The 7,576-nt window shown below is 33.1% G+C and overlaps 1 long non-coding RNA gene across 1 annotated transcript; it reads left to right on the top strand.

The window, feature by feature from the left end:
* Positions 1-651: 651 nt before the first annotated feature.
* Positions 652-2,788, top strand: LOC148768635 (uncharacterized). The gene is made up of 3 exons (XR_016032875.1): positions 652-1,082; positions 2,014-2,216; positions 2,305-2,788. It is a non-coding gene; the product is annotated as an uncharacterized LOC148768635 (long non-coding RNA).
* Positions 2,789-7,576: the final 4,788 nt, after the last annotated feature.

Here is a 7,576-nt window from a genome sequence, read left to right as displayed (position 1 = left end):
GTAATAAATAATATTTCAACATTTGAAAAATTAAATAATTGCGACGAATCCGGACATACGTCGCAAGGAGCACCATAAAATTATTTACAGACACTATTGCGACGAAATCGGATAATCGTCGCAAGAAAAGTATGAAAATTTTAATTTAATAATTACAAGATTGCGACGATTGGGACAAGATCGTTGCATATATTCCTAATTCAGGAACCTATGCGTCAAAAATAAAATCGTCGCATAATAAAATCAAAAATTTAGGTCAATAAAAAATAATATTGCGACGAAACCGGAAAAACGTCGCATGATACAAATTAAAATTTTATTTTCGTAATTATACAGGTGCAAGGATTCGTACAGAAACGTCGCAGAATTTTTAAATTCACGAAGTTTGCGTCGAAAGTTAAAACGTCGCATTAGAAAATTAAAATTTTATATAAATTTAAAACACTGTGGCGGCGAATATTACATAAACGTCGCAATGAAATTTGGACAAAATACAATTTCGCGCTTTTATTGTCTGCAAAAATCAAATTTCTGAAAAAAGTCCGCCTCTTTGTGCGACGAATAAGAAAAAAGTCGCAATAATTTTTATTTTTTTTAATTTAATGCGACGGTGTGGTGGTTTACGTGGCAGGGGTTTTTAATTTTCAACCCTAAAGTGCCTTTCATCTCCAAAATCCAAATCGTTTCCTTTTCCCGTCTATCATTCTCAAATTAGCCCCTTCTCAATTTCACAAATCCGACGGCGGCGACCCCTTCATAATTTCACAAATCCGACGGCGACGGCATCTCTTCGTCGCCTCTCCCCCTGCGTCAGCTACCCATTCCTTCGTCGTGCTTCAACAGGCCCTGCCACGCAGCCGACTCCGGTGGCGTAACACTCTGCCTACTTCTCCGCCGTCGAGCTTCAATTGCAGCCCACTCGGATGGCGTTACACTCCTCCTGCCACTCTACCATCGAATCTCAGCAGCTCGAACCCTAGCCCATTCCGACGGTGTATCTTTGTTGTCACACTCCGCCGCCAACTCCGCCGTCGAGATTCAGCAGATTGTATTCCGCCGCCCACATATATATATTCTAAAGCGTGAGTTACTTTCTCCACATCCCTATATTTTTCTCGGTTTTTATTCTTGTTAATAATTGGTGAATATAATTAAGGGATTTGGGTTTGCTGTTGTGTGATTTGGGTTTTCATTGTGAAGTCTCCTTTATCCAGATTAATTAACTTGGTGCCATTTTCATCTCTTGCCGCACATATTCATTTTTTTCGTTTTTTTCCTTCATATTGTCTGCTCTGTTTTTTGTAATTTTTTTCCAAGGTAAGTTAAAATCGGGATTTTAAGTGAAATCGGAGAGGGGTAGTAAAATCGGAAACGTGAAATACATGTATTGTAAAATAAATATATTTATTACTTACTACTTAGAACACATACGTAACACAAATAAAATAAGTCATAATATACATAAAATATGTCCTAACAAATATAAAACATCCCAACATTAACAAAACATGTTTTAACATTAGTTAAATATAGCTGTGTTAGGAGATAACTGAAAATTTTAGGGAAAATTAGGGCTGAGCTTTATATATTCTGGATTATTTGGTAAATGGCTAATTTTTTTTAGTTAAAAAACTTAATTTATGAGGCTAGAATCCAAAGTTCAGCCAAATTCTTGACGAAAACCAAAATCGCACTAAAGTTGAAGATGTGTGTTTGGAGATACTTCCGATAAATAATGACATGAATGATATAGATGATATGGAAGAGTAATTCTTATTTTGTATTGATTGATCAAATATTTAAGGCATATACCTTTTTTTTTTTGAAAACTTTAGTGATGAATGAATTGAGTTAACCTTGTTTTGATGCTTATGTCAGTTGTATATGTTGTTAGCTCATTTCCATATATCTATCTTATATCTTATATCTTCTATGCATATGTATTGTCTTCACTTTATTTGTATCTATGTAAAAAATAATTCAGGTGTATTATTTGTGCATATTCGATGTCAGAGCAAGGTACTCGTAGTCGCATGGGTTGTAAAGTTGTTGATGTGTAGTTTGACGATAATGGTATTCCCATTGAGCCTGGAAGAGGCCCGTTGGTGAAAGCCATCCGTAGCCAGGTTACTCACTGTGATATTTTCAGTCCATGGATTTCATGGCCTAAGCACAAAAAGGATGGGCGTGTTGAGGAGTTGTGGTTACTGTTCAAGGTAATTAAATTTATAACAATGCAAATTTCTATTTCTATTATTTATATTATTTGGATACAAATGTTTTTTTGTTTTTTACGCTTGTTAGGAGACTTGGAAACTTCCTGATAACGATGGTACAAAGAAATGGTTCAATGAGACTACTAATGCTCGTTGGAAAGACTTCAATAAACCGTGAACATTTTGCTTGAGAGTTTGAGACAACAAGGGATCAAAGCTACTATGTGAAATGATGGAGTATAAACAAAGATTAAATTCTTGTTTATGTATTTTTTGGATTCATGTTTGTTTGCGACTTTAATTTGTTTTTATGTAAGACTTTATTTTGTGTTTATGTACCTTTTGAATTCATGATTGTGTATTTCTCTAATATTTAATTTTAATGTAAGACATAAATTTTAATGTGGTTTGATATTTGGTGTATTAGCTAATTTTAGTTTATTGCAATTGATGTACATTTCATTTTTCATTAGGAAAAATGAAAAAAAAATCTGATTTTCCGGGAAAAAATTAGCAGCTTCAGTTGCGACGAAAATTGAAATCGTCGCAAACAAATTACTTTTGCGACCAAATGTATTTCGACGCAAGAGCTACATGTATGCGACTGTTTATGGAACCACAATCGTCGCAAATTGACTTTAATGTAGCTACGACATTTGCGACGATATTTACTTTAAAGTCGCAATTGTATGCGACGATTTTTACTTTACAGTCGCAATTGTATGCGACGATTTGTACTTTAAAGTCGCAATATTATGCGACGCTTTGTACTATATAGTCGCAATTAATTGCGACGATTAATAAGAAAACGTCGCAAATAATTGCGACGGACATATTACGTATCGTCGCAATAGAAAATAAAATTAATTTTATAGGAAAATCTAAATATTGCGACGATTTTACAATTGCGTCGCATTGGAAGCGACGGAAAATAAATTCGTCGCAGTATTTGCGACGAGACACAGAGCAACGATTTTTTGCCACTGTTGCGACGAATATGTTTCGTCGCAAGATCCGTAATTTCGTCGCAACGACGTAATTTTCGTCGCATTTTTTCGTCGCCAGAGTGCAGTTTTGGCCTAGTGATTTATTCTACAAATTTTACGAGTTTCGTGTGTGTTTACACTAGCCATGTCGAATTGTGTGTTTAAGGATAATCGTCAGGTATTTACAACACTTCATCTAACGCGTTTCTTCGACGAAACGAGTTTTTCTTTAGTGTCATCTACATCAATTAAATCAACTTTTTTTCCCTTTGAGTAGTAACTTTCAACTACAACAACTTAAATTCTAAATATGTATAAATTAATACAGTTGGAACTAGCAAAAATTTATTAATTTGACGAGGTTACTCATTTATCGATGTTCTGCTATATTTCATAATCTTTGGCCATTAGCCATTTACTATGATTAATTTAATAATTTCAAAACCTAATTGAAATATCCTCAAGTAGATGTTATAAAATGAGTGGCACCATGCTCCCAAAAGTGGTGTAGAAAGTGAAGAGGTCTTTTCCACCACCCAAAAGTCAAGAAAACTTTGTTCACTCCCAAACTCCACACTAATTAAATTATTTTCTTAAATAAAGGTAATTAAATTCGGTTCCATGTACTTAAGAATAATCCAAGAGGGGCTTTAAGGATATCAAATGGTACTTTATAATATGAAAAATGAAATTAAAAAAATATTGTCCGTATACAATAATGATGACCCTCAATTGCCTCAAGCCATTTTCACCATTAAACTAATGCATACTTGTTGATCATGGGTCATTTTAAGGTACACAACAAATATTATTTTTCAATTTTTTGTTAGAACAATAGTTGAAACAATAATATATCATGATTCTTATCCAATTTGTGTTAATATTTAATCATATGTTAATGAAAAAAAATTAAAGGAGAGATGCATTAGAAAAACATAGATTTGTGGTAGATATAGCAATAGCTCAATCCAAGACATGTTCTCCTAATTCAAGGCCGAGTGAGCCACTTGCCGGTTAAAAAGAAGCCAACTATAGTTAGATCACAAATTACACCACCAAATATTATTATTATGGGGAAGTTGGCTAAAATTCTCTCAAAATAATATTGTATAGTTAAGAGTTCGCACGTATATTTTGAATTTACTTACAATTTCTCGAGCAGTTTAGACTAAAAATAGATCATTTAGTTGCAAAATTTAGACTGAAAATAGACATTCTAACTTGAAAGTGGACAGCTTAATAGTAGAATTTAGACTGAAAATAGACATTTTAAACCGAAAATCGATGAAAATAACAATTTTTTCAATGATGTAGTTGGCGAAAATTAGGAGGTCAACGGGAGGGGACTGATAGGGATATGCGAAAGAGTGGAAGAAAAGTCGTTTTTGCGAGTGAGTGTGGTTTTTAGGAGGGACGAGTTGAGGGAGAACCGTGTTTTTTCAGTATAAACTGTCCAACTAAGTTATGAAGGACTTTTAGCAAAATGTGAAAATATGATTGTCAGATCTGAAAGAGTATTAGTGTATAATTAGTGCTCGAAGGTGTTTAGCAAATTTGCAAAGGTTTTTCAAAACCAAAAACTACTTAGTTGTTCTTAGTTGAGATAAAAGGGCACTACGACTCAAATTCAGTAATGGTCCAAAATGTTGTTGCTCATTCGGCCCCACTATGGGTTGGCCCAACTCCAATATATTGGGCCAATCTGCACTTCATGGGCTCATTATAACGGGTCGGGCTGTACTAGCTTAGGCCTTAGTAAATCATTGTCCAATAAATAATATTATCCAACGGATTTTTTCACATATCACATAAAAAATAAAGTTTCTCAAAAAAAAAAAAAAAAAGATAAAAATAAAGGATTCTCTCTATTTGAGTTAAGTACGGCAATATCAAATTATGAAAAAATCATTACAACCACATCATTTAACTATGAATTATTTTACGGGGTTATTTTACATACCCCCCTAGCCACCAAATAAACTAGGGATAAACCCAAGTCCAAATCATCCTTTGACATACCCCCTGGGGAAGCGAAAGTACTATACTACCCTTATGTGCAATTTTCGGCCAAACTGCATTCAACATTTATGGTCCTGCATTTATCATTTTCGCTGATTTATTTATTATTATTTTATTTTATTTTTTATTTTATTTTTTATAAATCTGTTTGTTAAATATATATATATATATATATATATATATATATATATATATATATATATATATATATATATATATATATATATATATATATATATATTTATTTATTTTTTTAATTTTTTAACTTTTTTTATAAATATTTTTTTTTTTTTTTTTTTTTTTAATTTTCAAAACAATATATTTACGGTACTGAAAATAACTACATGTAACTATAGTAATTCATAGTTATGTTCGTTTTTTCCCCATATTTTTAGTCGATCAGTTGTACGTATACACACACGAATACTGACTTATACAAAATAAATTCATAAAACCCCAACAAAAATTTACAAATTTAAATATTTTTATTATAAATCACATCACAACCAATAAAATACGAATCGAAAATACATAAATATACGCATATGTAACTACATGTAACTACATGTTACTATAGTAATGTATAGTAATGTATACAGTTTGTTGAACAGATCTGATGTAACTTAAAAAAACAAAAAATTGACACCTTCAAGGAAAGGATCAATGGCCTTCATTAAGCTGCAATTGCAAAATCAAAACAAAAAGAAATTAATTTAGTGCAAATCAACAAATTAATTTGAATAAAAACATCAAAACACTCAAAAATCACCAAACATTAAGAGATCGAGAGATAGAGAGAGAGGTTATTGCTGGGAAACGCAAAAAAATATAGAAATAAATCTGAAAAGATAAAAATAAACGAAATTACCATCAAAATATAGATCACGACGAGAGGAATCCAACGGTGGATGACCCGTCAAATTTAGACGGGTGGAACACAAAATAAAGCTCCGGCAAGACCACCGTCCTCGAATGAAAAAAATTTGCAGAAACAGATCCGCGCTCGAAACTGAATGAAATCACCACCAAAAGAAAGAGCTCGACGAGAGGAATCCAACGGTAGTTAAACCATCGATTTCCGACCACCGGAGAGAGAGTTATGGCTCCGGGAAGCAATTTCGCCGGTGAGAGGTTTGTAGAGGCGGGATTTTGAATCTGGGAGAAGAAGAGAGAGACCGTGAGTGGCTAGGGTTAAAACTGATTTTAGAAAGGTATTATAGGAACTTCAGGGTAGTCCAGGGGGGTATGTCAAAATATTTTCGAAATGAGGGGGGTTTCACCTAGAGTGTAATCCACTTGGTAGTTAGTTCTATATAATTTGGAAATGAGGGGGGTCTACAAAATAATCCCTTATTTTACACGGCCATACTTGTAGGGTTAAATTTTGTGGAATTTTCTCCAGTTTGTCCTTGTTTTAGCCCACTCGAGCTCCACATTTTGAAACAAGATGATTATAAGATGTGTCTATTGGCTTGTAAATATCAGACGCGGTGTATCAGAAAATTCCTTTTTGCACAAAATGAACGTACAAACTTGAGAACATTCCACGGAATCTAAAATATTATGTAGAATTTGACATTACAAGGTTGGATGTGTAAGAAGATTCATAGTTGAGGGGGCTTGATTGTAACTATCCAAACAAGATGGGTTTTTTTTCGTAATTTAACCTTACCTCAGAAGACTGACCGTAAGTTACCCCCTTTTTTTTTGGAAAATTAATTATACGTCCTAGTATAGAAACATAATTAACAATTAGTGAGAACTAAAAGTCTCTAATTTATCATTTTTATCTGTTTTCTGACAAGCCAAGCATGAACTCACTAATTTTTAATTGTTCGAAAGCTAATAAGAGGACCCCGAAAGCCTGTAATTTATATACATTTTAAACATACATATGTGATAAGTTTGTTAAGATTTTTTAAATGTAAGTTAAGAAAAATAATAATTTTCTTTTATTACGTACAAACAAATATTTGTGCTGATAATAACACTACAATCTTGAGAATCCAAGTACGAATGTTATTTCTTATCAAAAAATAAAGTACGAATGTTTCTCTCTCTAGATCTCTCTCTTTCTCTCTCTGTGTGACTGTGTCGTCTCTGTCTGTCAATAGTGAATGCGAAAGTAAGGCTTCAATATTTTGTACATGCATGCAGATTGCAGACTAATAATTGCATGGCATTAATGGACCACGTCGTTAAAGTACGTACGACATTGAATCACGGCACTGCATGTAATTCCTAATTTTGTGTATATACAGCGGTTCATGCATATATATTATTACATACGATTAGTCTCAATTGTCTCGCGAACGATCGGTTTCCATCTACCACCGTAGCATATATCAGAGTTAC

The sequence above is a fragment of the Erythranthe guttata genome, chromosome 8 (genome assembly GCF_056151865.1).
Source record: "Erythranthe guttata isolate IM_541 chromosome 8, IM_541, whole genome shotgun sequence".
NCBI classification, from domain to species: domain Eukaryota; kingdom Viridiplantae; phylum Streptophyta; class Magnoliopsida; order Lamiales; family Phrymaceae; genus Erythranthe; species Erythranthe guttata.
Note: the sequence above shows the minus strand (reverse complement) of the source record. Positions and strands in the feature narration are given on the sequence as shown.